A 16,111-nucleotide genomic window follows, 5' to 3' on the forward strand; every position below is an offset into this window, starting at 1 on the left:
CTTGAGACCCACGCAAACAAAGCTTAGAAATTAAAAAAGTAAAATTAATCTGTGAGTATTTATCTAATGGAACAAAGCCAACCACCACTAAAGGAAGACAACAAAATCCAGAAAGATAACATTAAAAATTCACAGTGCTCAGTCTCCAGTGAAAGATTATCAGCCATTCAATGAAGCAGGAAAATATAACCTGTAGCTAGGTGGCAAAAATCAGTCATTAGAAACATAAAAATTAATAGCAAAGAAAGAATTAGTGGACAAAACATTAAAAAGCTATTGTAATCATATTATAGTATCTAAAGGAAAAAGCATAGTAAATAGAGAAGGGAAGACTATAAAAAGTAACAAATGGAACACTAAAAATAAAAAATACAACAGCTCAAATAAATAATTTACTGGATAGTTTAATATCAGATCAGGATCTGCAGAAAAAATGATGTATGATCTTAAAGAATTAAGAATAGTAATTATCCAGAATGAAACACTGATAGAAAAATAAGTGGAAAAAAGAAATTATCTATGAGATAACATAAAGTAGTCTAACATGTGTAATTAGAGTCCTATAAAAAGGTGGGGCGTGAAAAACATTTGAAAAAAAAATGGCTGAATATTTTTCCAAGGTTCGATTAGAATGTAAACCCACAGATTCAAAGACTCAATGATCTCAACCAAGATAAGTATAAAGAAAACCATGCCAACAATATTATAATCAAGTAGCTTAAAACCAGTGATAAAGAGAAAATTTTATAAGTCAGGGGGAAAAACACATTAAATGTTTTAGAGGGGAGTGAAAACTTGGAAGGGACTGGCACAGGGGGAATTCAGCATATTTGTTTCTTTACCTTGAGGGTGTATGGCAGTCTCAATGTGTGAGGTATGATTGTAGATCTGATAGAAAACCCTCCGTGCTACTGGTCTGAGAAACCAGAAGACAAAATCCCAGTCTCTGTCACTTCTGTCCAAGTCTCTGACTATCCGCTGAACCATACCAATGCAAAGCAGACTTCAAACATCTCATATCAGGACATCACAAATAACTGAGATATGAGTTGCCTCACTAGAGTGAAAGCGAGACTTTGCAGTTTCAGTGTAAGCAAGTAAATTGTACGCTAAAACAAAAATTTCAGCCCTATTCAAAGGAATATAACAAAATACAAATTCTCATTCTCTACAGCATAACCTTCACAATGTCTGCGAAACTGTACAAAATTATGCCACACACAAAAAACAGGTAAATGTCAAGTATATTGAAAACAAGAGACAATCAACAGAGGCCACATACAACATGAATCAGATGTTGGAATCATCAGGCAAGGAATTTAAAGCAATTAATCTTAATATCAATTAGGTGAACAAAAGTGTTTATAATGAATAAAACATTAGGAACTCTGTGCAAAGAAATAAGAAAATACTTTTTAAAAAGCTAAATTAAAATTTTAGAAATAAAATATACTCCATCTTAAATTAAAAAATTCATAGGATGGCCTTAATAAGAAAATGGAACTGGCAGAGGTAAGAGTCACTGAAGTTGATGAAAATAAAAGAAGTTATGTAATTTGAAATAAAAGGAGAAAAATATTTAAAAAATAAACAGAGTCTAAAGTGCCAGTGAAATAATATCAAAAGTTATAACCTGTGTAACTGGAGTCCTACAATGAGAAGAGAAAGTAGGAAGCAGAAAAAAGAAAGTTAAATGGATGACGGACAAAATCTTCCAAAATTTGGTGGCAGATACAGATATGCAATATCAAGAAACTTGGCATATCCCAAACAAAATTAACAAGAAATTAAACTTAAGCACAGTATGCCAATCTGATAAAAGCTAAATATAAAGAAAAATTCTTGAAAGTGTCTAGGGGAAATCCAAACATATATACAGGGATAAGATTATTCAAATGGCTAAAGACTTCTCATTTGAAAGTACGTAAGTCAGAAGACAGTGGACCAGCATTTTCAAAGTTTTGAAAAAAAAAAATCTATCAACAAACACATCTCTATAAACTCAAAAAATATTCATAAGTATAAATACATTTTCAAATAATAGAAAGCAAAGTAAGTTCTCTATAGCAGACTGATAATATAAGAGATGATAAAAGATCTTTAGCCTGAAGAAAAATGTAACAAGAAGGAACATTTAATCTTTAAGGATGAACAAAAATCTTTGGTGGTGGCAAACATCTGTGTAAATATAAAAGAACATGTTCATCCTAAATTTATTTAAATTTCATAAAATTATTTAGAGCAAAATTTATATTTTCTTTGGGGGATTGTAATATATTAAAATTATTACACATGACAACCATAGAATAAAAGGTTTAAAGTGGAGGGAATGAATACATTTCCTATATTTTAAGTGGGGTGGTACAATATTTATTGTAGCTGGAATGTGTAAAGTTAAGAATCTATATTAAAATCCCTGGAGAAACCACTAAAACGATGCAAAGAAATATAGCTAAAAAGGTAATTCATAAATTAGAATGATATTTTAAAAAATATCTAAATCATCTCAAATAAGGCGTGAGAGGGGAAACAGGGTAACAAAACACAGAGGAACAAACAGAACATTATTAATAAAATAGTTGACTGAAATCCAACTATATCAATAATTATATTAAACATTAATAAAATATAATTATTACATTTTAAGGCAAAGATGGTCAGAGTAGATTAAAAAGCAGAACTATTTGGGATATAGTTAAAAAAAAAGGTACAGATAGCTTGAAAGTACATGGATGGAAAAAATGTACTATACAATCATTAAGCATTAGAAGGCTGGTGTTGTTATTTTAATATCCAGCAAGATATATTTTAAGAATAAGTTTTTACAGAGATAAAAAAAGAGAATATAAATGTGTTTAAATACTACATTTAAACATAAGAAACAAAATTGACAGAATTAAATGAAAAATTAGTTCCAAAATCAGAATAACAAATTTTTATGTGCACTTCTTACAAATTGACCATTTAAATGAAAAGTTCAGAGATGATATGAAGAATTCCACCAGCCATCTTGATCTAATTAATATTTACATTACACTAACCCATAACAACTACAGAAAACAAATTATATCAACGGTACAGCATATGGTCACCAAGATAAATCATATGATGAGTAATAAAAAATTCTCAATAAGTTGCAAGAGAAAATTATCATACAAAGGATGTTCTCTAATCACAAAAGAATTAAATTAAAAATCAAAATCAATAAAATATTTAAGAAAATATCTAAGAAAGATTTGAATTGCCACCCAGTGTTAATGATCTTCTTCAGTGCAGGCTTCCCCACCCCCACCTCCTTTGTGCTATTACTGTCAAATATGTTACATTTCTATATGTAATTGAACAACATTACATTTATAAAAATATTGTTCTATAAAATTTCCTTTTAATTAATTAATAAAAGAAAGAAGAAATATTTATATCGTTGTCTTTTATAATTACATAATTCCCTTTTGCAGTACTGTGTGTGTGTGTGTGTGTGTGTGTTTATTTCAATTACTGTTTGTGGGCCCTTACTTTCAGCATGAAGAATTCTTTTAGTATTTTTTATAAGGTTGGTTGGCTAGGAACAAATTGTCTCAATTTATATTTATCTGAAAATGTCTACTTCTCTTTTATTTTTTGAAAGACGGTTTTTCTAGATATAAAAATCTTGGTTGACATTTTTTTAACATGCAAAACTGGCTTTCTGTTCCCTTGTTATTCTCTCTAATACTTTTGTTACTTCTTTATATCACTTAATCAGTTTGCAATTGTATATTTATTTGTATAATAACATTTTATGTTGCCCTCCACTCACAGTCTATTGTAAATATGTGATGGAAATACTATACTGTAAATCCATAATGGGAAACAATCATTTCTCTTACCACTGAAAAAATGGGAGACTCACACCTAGCAGTCATTCAATATATGTTTTTAAAATAAACAAATACATTATAATATTTATAAATTGATTTCAATGATATGCTGTTATATTTAACAGTGAGTTCCCTGAGAACAGAGAACTGGTCTGATTTTGGTTTGTATGCCTTAGCAACTGACAAATAAACCTATTCAACAAAAACTTAACAATGGAAATTGAAAGTGGAGAAAAAAATTGTGAAGGAAAAGCAGTCATAGGAAATAGTGAAGGGGTTGAGAATAAGGTGAAGGACTAATGAACAATAGTTGATAATCCTTTTGCAACTAAAATACAGATTTTTTGAAGTCCATAAATGAAGACTCATAAAACAAAACAGTATTTGAAGAGGAAATGGTAGAGAGAGAAGGTAAGGAGAGGACAGAGGGGTATGACAAGGGATATGGCAGAAGCAAAGGAGTGATTATGTGAGGGTGCATAAAAGATAAACTACATACTTCTCCATTTTTTTTTCCTAGACATATAATACCAGACCCCACCCAGCTATAGTTGGAAGGAGAACAGACAAGAAATGCTATCTGAACTACAATGGCTGAAGGCAATCATGCATGTCAAGAATTAAGGCTACTTCTAATGCAACCTTGGGAATTTGAGGACCAACACCCCTGAGTGACAGCACTTGTCTAGGATATGTGCTTTCATGTGAGGCAATTTAGCTATGCAACACACTTAGACAGGGTTCTAATGTCCTCTTTAATTCTTGCGTAGAGTTTATGTTGTCCTTATTGTCAGTTTTCCACTTCTTACATCACTATCATAAATGCCACATAGTTCCAAGTTGGTTAATGGGCCAGCTACTTTGGCCTGCATCATCTCTCACAATCCTAGAAATCTAAAAGCATACCTTGTCTAAGATATCATAGATAGTAAGTGAGGAACCAATTTTTACTGCAATTTGAACCAAGTCTAAGCCTTCAAAACCTACATCTTTTCCAGTGAAGTTCTTTGAATCTAATGAAGAAGTTGTGGTATCATTTGTTTTACTCATGATCTTTCTGCTAGTTTTATGGGCTTGGACTGGGGGTTGGGTCTATGGCGTGGCTCTTTTCTATGCTGAGATTAAATAAGAAATAATTCTTTGGGCAAAAGGAGTGTAAAGCATTTATTCTATTGTCTGCAATGCAGAGGATTATTGTACAACAGTGGAGGGAGGGATCTCTGATCTCACAGACAGAAAGAGAAGTAAGCACTCCTCAAATGTGTTGCTTTCAGATGCTTTGCAGAAGGCTGCTGATGGCTAAGCTTTCCATTGACATTGATTGATGGAGACTTCATATCTGAAGATTTTTTTTTTTTAAAACAAGTGCATGTGTTAAAACTAAACCTTACACATACGGCCTTGAAATAAGAAGCTGCATTGTAACACAGACCAAAGAGCATGGGACAAGAACTAAATAGAACACACACAAGAGGATGCTAGGGGGACCAAAACATGCTTGGCTATACCCGCTGAAGGTTGTCAGGGCCCTTTTTTGAAGAGCTAGAGACTAACACCAGAATGTAGTGTAATTCATGTGCCTCTTCCTATTCAAGCACAATTTACTCCAAAATATTTCTTTATAGGTAAAAACCTATAGAAGAGATCATTTATGCCCATGTGGAAAAATAGACTCAAATTAGAAATACAGTATTTGTTCATAACTACAGCGGAGATCCCTGAAAAATGCTATTGATACACTAATAAATCTTTTTTAAATGCTGAAGAAACAAGCTTCTGGACGTTTCACCAGTTTCTTGGGAGTTGTATAAATTGGCACAAACTAATAGAAACACTCTCAATGCATTTGTCTCAAATAAGGATGATTTTAAAATAGAAAAGTATTTCAATGTAAGAAAATGAGATATATCTGCCTATTTAGGACAGATCTGTATCACGCCATCCGAAGGATAAATTGCTTGATGGCACATCACCATATGCTTCCAAATTAATCACAACCGGACTCTGCTCCGGCAGATGCAGAAACCAGGTTAAGAAAAAAAAAACAAAACTAGAAACAATACCACACTTACATGTGACCAATAACATGTGAATGAGGCTGATTATGCTTGTGTGTGCATGTGTTACACACCTGTGCTGGATATAATGTTTGCTAGGCTGGTAGATTTTTGTTGTTGTTGTTATTGTTCAGAAGGTTTGTCTTTTCCGTAGAATCCAAAGCAGAGTTGCTCAGATGGCCAGTGTGGTTTCTTTGAAATGTAGCCAAGTGAAGGCTGAGGCATGTCCATGCCTTCATGGGGGGGGGGGGGGCTCTTTTAAATCGTTATGCTATAGACTTTAAAGATCGAGACTGACAAAATAGCCTCCAGGACTGAGGGTACTTTGTACATAATGTGTCAGATGTCTGGGAGAGGTAGTTGATTGTTTACCTTTGAATTGCTTTCCCTCTGAGGGAAGTGTGAGTTAACATTACAGCATTCCATGGGGAGGGGTGCCAAGCTGCAGACATCCTTTAGGGGAGCCTTCCCACTGAGGGAACAGCATCTCTTTTATTCTGCTAGTAAATCGGAGGGTTGAGCTGTAAGGATCATACTATCCCAGCTTTGACAAATCAAGTTAGGTGGATTGTTCTAGAGTGGATTGAACAAATTAAACTATATGCGAAGCTGTTATCACCAGCTCATTCTGGTGTCATTAACGATGGCTCACGCTAGGGAAAAATAACTGATTATCCAGAAAATGTAAGTAGTAAAGATGAAGATAGAAGAAAAATATCAATTAACAAAATGTGTTACATCGCATCATGACCTCTGATGGAATGAAAGGACGAGTAAAAAAATAAAAATTTGGTATACCGGCATTTTGTTTTTCTAGGATGACTAAAAAATGTTTACCTAGAGTTCTCCCAACACGGAAGTTCTCAATCTCACTGAAGTTCATATTACTAGTCAACAAGTGGGAGACTTTATTTTCCCTCCCAGGGTGAATATTTTATACATATTCTGTACTTAATTGGATTTAATTTACTGGATTTTTAGGTTACTGCGACCAATAACATGAAAATCCTCTTCCTTTGTTTTTTGTGTGTGTATAAACCAAGTAAACTAATATCCTCCTATTAATCTATTTGCAAAATGAAGGTGATTTTTTTCTATGTCTACTATTGTCTCATAGTCAATAATTTCCCTGCCATGATCAAATAGTGCATCTGTTAAAATATATCTAATCCAAACCCACACTACTTTCATCCCACTGGCAAGATTCTTCATTCTGTTCATGAAATTCCAAAAGTCAATTTAAGCATTTGTAAAATGAGACATAGCATAAATACAAAAAAGTAAGGACAACCAAAATGTCCTGTGATAGATGATTGGATAAAAAGATGTGGTACATATATACAGTGCAATATTACTCTGCCATAAGAAAAGATGAAATACTGCCATTTGCAACCACATGGATGGATCTTGAGATTATCATGCTAAGTGAAACAGTCAGACAGAAAAAGTACAGAACCATGTGATTTCACTGATATGTGAAATATAAAACTGAAAGCAACAAACAAAAAAGACAAACAAACAAGAAAAAACTCACAGACGCAGACAGAAGTTTAGGGGTTACCAGAAGGTAAGGGAGGAAGCTGGGGAGGTAGACAAAGGTAAAGGGGATCAAATATATGGTGATGGAAGGAGATTTGGCTTTGTGTTGTAAACACACAATGCAATATATAGATGATGTACATTTGAATTGTACATTTGAAACCTATATCATTTTATTAACCAGTGTCACTCCAATCAACTTAATTAAATAAATAAATAAGAACATGCATGTACTAAGAATAATACCTAGTCTCTATTTGCTCCATGTTATAACTTTTCTCCTCCATTAAACATGAAAAGTAAGACATTTATGCTTGCCCAAGTTCATTATTTATTTATTTTTATCTTAATGTGATCCTTTAGAAACATCCCCAGATATTGCTTACTACATCCTACAAGTCACTGAGTGTCCCAATCTCTGCAAATAATCCCACCTGAGTGTTGAGAGACTGGCAAGAGTAGAATAATAAAGGGAAATTTTTCTAATAGGTTTACGCGTTAAATTTACCCATCCTCTTTCTTTTCAGTTTTACCTCTTTTTTTGGTCTTTTTTTGCCTCAAATGGAAACGAATTAATGGTTGAGTATTACTGCTGCACAACATGCAATGATATAGATAAAAGTCTTCTCAAGTCTAAAAGAAATTTCCAAAGAAAAGGGCCCGGTCCAACTCCTTTTGAGGACCATTTGCGCCCTGTGCTTACAGCCATCATAACACTTATACCATTGTCTTGCTTTTACCATTGTTATGGTTCTTCACTTGATTTGCTTTCTTATTTTCCTCCTCCGTATTGGCTCCTCAAAGCAAGAACTATGTTCTATTCATTTTTATACTTCAGTGTCTAGTGACCGTATTAGCAATGCTTATTAATAAACATATACTGAATGACTATCTAAACGCTTAAAGAATACAGTCAAAGAATATGTGAAAACAAAGTTTTCATAACTGCACTGACTTGTTGTGGAGTAAAAAATTTTGCTCAAGGGAATTAACATTAAGCATTTTATAGCCATCTAGCATCATTGGAGTGCATCCCTTAAGTTAACTGTCGTAAGACATTGTAAATAGTCTAAAATAACTTTTTAAAAACAGATATTCATTTTTGTTTTAAGCTCCAATTTATGAAATGTTAAGTTTCCATAAGGCTTGCATGGACTTAGTGAGATGAAGCCAACCAAGAGCCAGAGGGATTTGGAAATTCAGTGGAAAGAAAGGAAATGGTTCCTGGGGCAACTGAAGAACAAGTGAGGAAGTTGATTATATATGAGAAGATAGAGGGGAATCCAGGATGAGGATACCCGCAATCTCCCCATCGTCTTCTCATTAGAAAGAAAGTCCACATTATTTGTGTTAGGAAAACATGATGGATGATTTTATAAAGGGGAGTGATGGAATCAGTGTTAGTAGACTACTATGAGACATGCATCACTGGAATGATTTTGTTATTCCTTAAATTGGTCTTTGTTATGTGAATTTTAGTCCAAGACTCTGAAATTTCAGTCTTGAAGGAAAATATTATTCAGAAAGCTTCACTCAAATAATCAACCTTTTTAATGTTCTGAAGTTTTGTCTTAACCCTTCAGGACCCCCACTGACCTGTAGAAGTCTTGGGAATGTTTGTTATGTATCAGTGTGCTCATGTAGGCCCTTGTCTAGTCCTTCACTTACGTTTTTTGTAAGACAATACATTCTTCTGTATCTAAGTAATTCCCAAAGTATGGGCTCACATCATGATCCCTTGCTCACACATTTTCTTTTCCCTGGTCCATGGAGACCACTCTTCCTCCTTTACTTTGAAGGGACTTCTTGTGCATTGTAAAAAAAAAAGTTCTTTATGAGATGCCTCAAAAGCCTTGATATGACAAACATATATTCCTGTAACATGTAACTGCACAAGACATTCTTTTCCATACATCTGTTTTCTTTCCATTCTAGACATTTGTTATCTAAATAGTGACATGATGTCTTTATTGGGGTGTATATACATGGATATGTTGTCAAGAGTCCTGCTCTCAAATATAGAAATTAATGAAATATATGAAATTAAAAGAGCAAATAAACTTAAGTTTAAAAATTGGTTTTGTTTGTTTATGGATAATAATGGCTTAAATAAAGAGAACCACAAAAGTGAAAAACAAGTGGTTCCATTTGACAATAGTCGTGTAAATACGACCCTACTTACTTGCTTATTCTTATTATTGATGATAGTATTATTGACATTTCACCGCCATCGATAATTCAGGGTGGAGATATTCTATTTTTTTTAAAAAAAACAGAAATATATATGGAGTGTTCTTTTCTTGGGAATTAAATATTGTTTCTTGGTACTAAGTTGTGTGTCTGATGCTGATAGAGATTATTGTCAGTATAATTACTGGTCATTAACAAGTAATGATATAAATGTGTCATTCATGAAAATCAAATACAAATCTTTTAGATAATAAAATAGATAAATTTGGCCATGAGTATTTGCATTAGAAAAAGGATACAACTTCACACACACACACACTTACACACACACACAGACACACACACACACACACACAAACACAAAGATTAGCTCCTGAGTTCCTTTAAATATTCCACTTCCCAGAGTTTTAAAAATAGGGTTGGATTTATTTTAAAACCAATTAACTTTTAGGAAAGCATCTTTCTGTAGAGTGAGGCAAATCTGTACAGTTTATTCCCACACTATACAATTTATAAAGCCACTCACTTTTACTCTGTTGGCCCATTTAGGTTTAGGAGTAGTAAAGTGATAAATGTTTTTGCAGGTATTATGGGGCAGTGGGGGGGATTTTGAAAGAATGTATTTTTGTAAGGCAGAATTTCAATAAATGCAAAAGCCACCAAAAGTTTAAAGAGAACTTCTAAACCATGTCAAGACTTCATGAAATTCCAACAAATCAAACATGAAAGTACATTACCTAGAAAAATATTATTTCTTGGTTAGTTGTGTATGACAGTGCAGGACATCAGTGAACAGCAAAGATAATTTTCCCCTTTCCGACAGATAGGGAAACAGTAAAGAATAATGAAAGAGTGTTGCCCCAAGCAGCGCCCAAGGCAATAACTTTTATGTTTTCCTTCATCTCATCTGGGCAGCTGGACTAACTTATCTCTTTAAATACACTGTTGAATAAAATACCTATTGGCCAGCAATTAAATAATATTGGCTGACTATTAGGAGAATGGGTGCAAATTTCACTGATTATTATTTTATCTATATCTCATTTCTTTGGAGGAGGAAAGGGTAAGGAAAGGGCAGAGGATGACAATGGGAGGGAAAAACAGAATGATCAAGTGTATGTTCAGAGACTGACAAAAACTGAATTGGGAAAAAAAGTTTCACAATATCAAGAAAGCATGCTGAATTAATACTAGCAATTGTGCCTTTTGGTAAAATAAATGGTAGAATGTTAGAGATGAGAAGCCTATGATTTATGGCCTGTAAATGTTTCTACAAAATATTTTAAGTCTCTATACTTCTCCCCATCTCGACCACCACCACTTGGTTCAAGCCTTTGTCATCCATCACGTGGATTATTTAAAACTTGGTCTCCCTGGAGCCACACTTGTCTCTTCCTTCTCTCTTCTATACCAATTACATCACTTCCCAATTCCTAACTCTTTGACGAATTCCTACCATACCAACAATATAACCCTAAACACCTAATGTGGCTTGTGAGGCTCTGCAAACCTGGCCTTGGTCTGCCTTATCATGTTGCTTCTATACCACAGGTTGCTATGGATATATGCTAAGGTAGATTGAATTTTCCCACATTTTCCTTTCATCAGTTATGAATAGTTAAGTTATAAGTGACAGAAAGCCCTACTTGAAGTGGTTTAAAACAAATAAGAATAATGGTGACAGTGATAAAAACGTAACAGAAAAGTACCCGTATAGTTTTCAGGAGGGGTGCCGCATGTTTAAATATTTGTGCCCCTCCTCCAAATTCGCATGTTGCAATCCTAATTTCCATGTGATTGTATTAGGAGGTGGGACCTTTGGGAGGTACTTAAGTCATGAGGGCAGAGCACTCATGAATGGAATTAGCACCTTTATAAAAGAGATTCCTGCCAAGCCCCTTTTACCAAGCAGAGGGCCCTCGCCTGACCAGGCTGGCAGCCTGATCTTGGGCTTCCAGCCTCCAGAACTGTGAGAAATACATTTCTGTTGTGTATAAGCCACTCAGTCTATGATATTTTATTATAGCAACCCAATGGCCAAAGATAGGCGCAATTCAAAGAATCACACGAGATCATATAATCTGGTTTCCCTTTACCGCCTAGATTTCTCTTACTTCGTGTTGGCTCCATTATCAGTTTCCATGTGGTAGCAAAATGGAACCAGCAGTTTCAAGCCCACATCCGTACTGCTCCAAGCCAAAAGAAAAGAAAAGGTCTCTTCACAGAAAATTTCACACAAAGTCTAAGATAAACTTGTTATTGAACCAACCATTCAACTAGTTCCATCTCAGTTAGTATTGTTAGGGGGCTCCAGAATGTTGACTGGCCTTGTCAGAGTTACATGTTCCATGCTGAGAGCCATCCATAGGGGAGACCTATTCAAATTCATGGACTGAGAATGTGGGTAGGGTTCAAAGGAGACACTGAAGAATCTTTAAAAAAATAAATAATGGTTAAATATTGGGAAGGCAAACCCAAGCAAGAGTATCCTGTGTAGGAAGAAGAGAATCCAAGCCATAGAAACTAAATATGGAGTATGAAGATTTCTTGCTAAAAAAGAATTCTTATGAAATGATAAAAAGCTCCAAGAGAATCCAAAGGCGAAAACATGGGATATCTTAGAATTAGGAAATAGTTGTTCTTCTATAAGACTTAGCCAAATGTTTCCACTATTACCAAAATTTAATTGTTTTTAAGATACTTACAAAAAATCATCAAATGTTGGTGAGAATGTGGAACAATAGGAACTCTCATTCATTGCTGGTGGGAATGCAAAATGGTACAACCACTTTGGAAGACAGTTGGCAGTTTCTTACAAAAGTAAACATACTCTTACCATATGACCCAAAAATCAAACTCCTTGGTATTTACCCAAAGGAGTTGAAAACTTTGGCCACAAGTAAACCTGCACAAGGATGTTTATAGCAGTTTTATTCATAACTTCCAAAACTTGGAAGCAGCCAAGACGTCCTCCAGTAGGTAAATGAATAAATAAACTCTAGTGCATCCAGTTAATGGAATATTATTCAGTCTTAAGAAGAAATGAGCTATTGAACCATGAAAAGACATGGCGGAAACTTAAATGCATATTATCAAGCAGAATAAGCTAAACTGAAAGGGCTGCATGCTGTATGATTCCAACTATATGACATTCTGGAAAAGACAAAACTATGGAGACAATAAAAAGATCAGTGTTGCCAGGGATTGGGGGTGGGGAAGGAAAAATAAATGGAGTACAGAGTATTTTTAGGGCAATAAAAATATTCTGTTTGATACCATAATAATGGGTACATGTCATTATACATTTGTCTAAACCCATAGAATGTAAAACACCAAGAGTGAACCCTAATGTAAATTATGGAGCTTGAGTGTTGTTTATGTGTCAGTGTAGGCTCATCACCTGAAACAAATGTACCATTCTGGTGGGGGTGTTGATAATGGGGGAGGCTATGGCCGCAGGGGGGCAGGAGGCTTATATAAAATCTCTGTACCTCCCTCATTATTTTGCAGTGAACCTAAAATTGCTCTAAAAATAGTCTTTAAACAATTCAATGGATTTCTGGATGCTATGAGCCAACATACTTTATATTTTATATAAAATTCATAGGGAAAAAAAGTTTTACTTTTAAAATCAAATTTTCAGGAGTGCATCTATTCTATAAATTGAGGAGTATCTCTGTAAAAACTAGTTTGTAGCAATGTTGGTTTTAGAATGTGCCAGATGCTGAGCCTTTCACTGTGAAATGTTTGTTTTTGTTATTGCTTTTCAATACAATGAATGTATAAATAAAGTAAATACATTTAGTTTAATAAGAAAAATAGAAATTATTCATAGGAAGATAATACTACACCCTTTCTTAGGGTACTAGGAGATCCATGAGTAATCACACTTCCTAGATGCATCATCATTCCCACTCTCAGTTAATTCAGTAAAAAACAGTTTCATTAACATCAGTGCAAGTGTTTCCTTCAGAGTGGCAGGAACACGGCCCATGGTCACAGCTTTGACCCACTGCTGTGACACTGGTAAATCACTGATCCAGGTTAGATGCTTGCTGAAGGGCAATACTTCTGGTCTCATCATTTTTTTTCCCCCGAGTTGATTCTTTATTGGTCTTTGCTGAAATACTCGATTGACTTAGAAGCCCTGATGCTTCTAAGTCTTCAGGAATAATGGTGACCAGTATGGTAATATTAAATATACCCTTATATAGGGTATATCTCATAATAGAATACTGTGCAACCTTTAAATAAATGAGGTATGTAGATGTATGCATTCTGTTAGAGAAAATTACCCATGATCTGATTAAATTAAAGGAGAAAAAGCAAGTATAGGATAATGTGCATGATTTATACTTGTGGCTCTGGATTTAGTATTTCTGAAATAACACATAAGAAATTGTTAACAATAGTTACTTTAAGGGAGTATATCTGAAGGTTGATTGGAATGCAAGGGGATGTTTACATTTCAACTTAAACAACCTTCTACCTATTTGGATTGTTTTTATCATAACCATGATTTTTTTAATAATAAAAATCCTAATTTTGAACAGATCAGTAAGTGCCGCTTATAGTGACATTATTCAACATGAATCTGAAGATCCCAAATTGAATTTCTAGTGTAAAATGAAAGAAAAATGTCTCAATATGCTTTAATTCTTCATCTCTAGAGTGGCAGGGCACCCTGAGATAATCATTGCCTACTGCTTTAGGCCAATGTCATTCATTTCATCTTCTGTGCCTTGTCATGGCAGGCACACTCATAACTCCCAAAGGCTGTTATGGGAATCTCTCTCTCTCTCCTGCCCGTCCGCTTCCACCTGGCCCTCTGGAACTTATGGTCCATCATCAACAAACCACTTTAATCTTCTATTTATTTTATGAACACTCACTTCATCCTGTTGCATTAACTGAAACATAGTTGTGCATTGAAGATGCTATTTTCACTACTTCCCAGTTGAGTTTGATTGTTGTTCCATATCTTATATCCCTCAAGGACTCATGTGCATGATTGTCCTCCTTCCTCCATGTCTCTGCTCCCCAATTCTCCTTCCTTTTTCACCCGTCAAATTTTTTCTGAAGTGTGTCACCATTTACCTCTCCTGTGTCATCTTCAGTCATTGATTAGCTTTATCAGTATCTAGCTCCCTGATTCCCTCAGCACTACTGCTACTATTACTATAATTGGTGATTTGAGCATTCACAGTCCCTGACCCACCTATTTCCCTGATCTCTTTAATTAGTGATCTTTTAGTTCCAATGATCTCAGCCACCCACTGAAGTTGCCCTGCTCTTTTCCTAACAACACAAACTGGAGCTAATACAAAATCTCGGGGTCAAGCATCCTACCCTTTGGACTTCATTCCTACTCTGTCTTCCCCCTCCAGAAGTCTTTGATCTCAGTGATACCTCCAATCCGTGGACTGGACCATTTTTTCACCCAGCATCATTCTCCTCATGTCTTTGTTCCCCACTTTACCCAGTCTAAAGTCTATGATTCAATATGTAACATCGCTTTGCAAATAACCTCTCATCTTGTCTGGAAAATATCCAAGGCTAACTATTTATGTTATAAATCTAACTATTCATGTTCTTATTTCTGTACCACAGAAGCTAAATACTGACGGAAAAAAAATCATGAGTGGACATGCTCACTTTGGACGTTACTGCACTATCTGGAGGTCTTATTGTACTGAACTCCACTTACTTGGTTTCATGTTTCCAGTCTGAGATGATTAGTATTTCCTTCTCTCTTTTTTTTTTTTTTCATTAAAGTTTCCAGTCTCCCATTCCTGTTCACTTTTAGGTGATAACTTCATTGCACGTGTCACAGAAGAAAATAGAACTACCATATCTTTCCAGTATTGACTCCATCATTTTTACATCAGAATCTATGTACTCTACATTCTTCTTGTTAAAATAAATGTCTTTTGTATTATTAAAAACCTTGACTTCCATCTTCCTGAGGAATTTGATCCTACAATGGTATACTTTCTCTCCAGCATTATCAATTTCTTTTTATGAACTGGCTCATTCTGATTTGCATACAAACATGCCTTGATATTGCACATCTAAAAAACAAAACAAAACAAAAAAACTCTGCTTTGACCCAATGTCTCTGTTGGCTATCACCTGATTTATCTGTTTCTCTTTATAAACAGGAGTCCTCCCAATAGTTGTCCATGTTAATCATCTCTCTCTTTTGTCCCCTTCTATTTTCTCTTAACCAACAGCAACCTGGTGTTTTTCTCTCATCACTTCACTGACCTTATTGTGGTCACCAATGACCTAAATTGGCATCCCCTGGACATAACCCATGAGGTTTTTGTTGTTGTTGTTTTTATTTGTTTTATTTTGTTTTAATACTAAAACCCCCAGAGCTTCCCATCCCTGTGTTTCTTGGTATTATTTATTTAATATGCCCTCTATTCTGTGAGCTACTCAGAAAAATCTCTTAATTAATCA

Source organism: Rhinolophus ferrumequinum, chromosome 14 (genome assembly GCF_004115265.2).
Source record: "Rhinolophus ferrumequinum isolate MPI-CBG mRhiFer1 chromosome 14, mRhiFer1_v1.p, whole genome shotgun sequence".
Taxonomy (NCBI): domain Eukaryota; kingdom Metazoa; phylum Chordata; class Mammalia; order Chiroptera; family Rhinolophidae; genus Rhinolophus; species Rhinolophus ferrumequinum.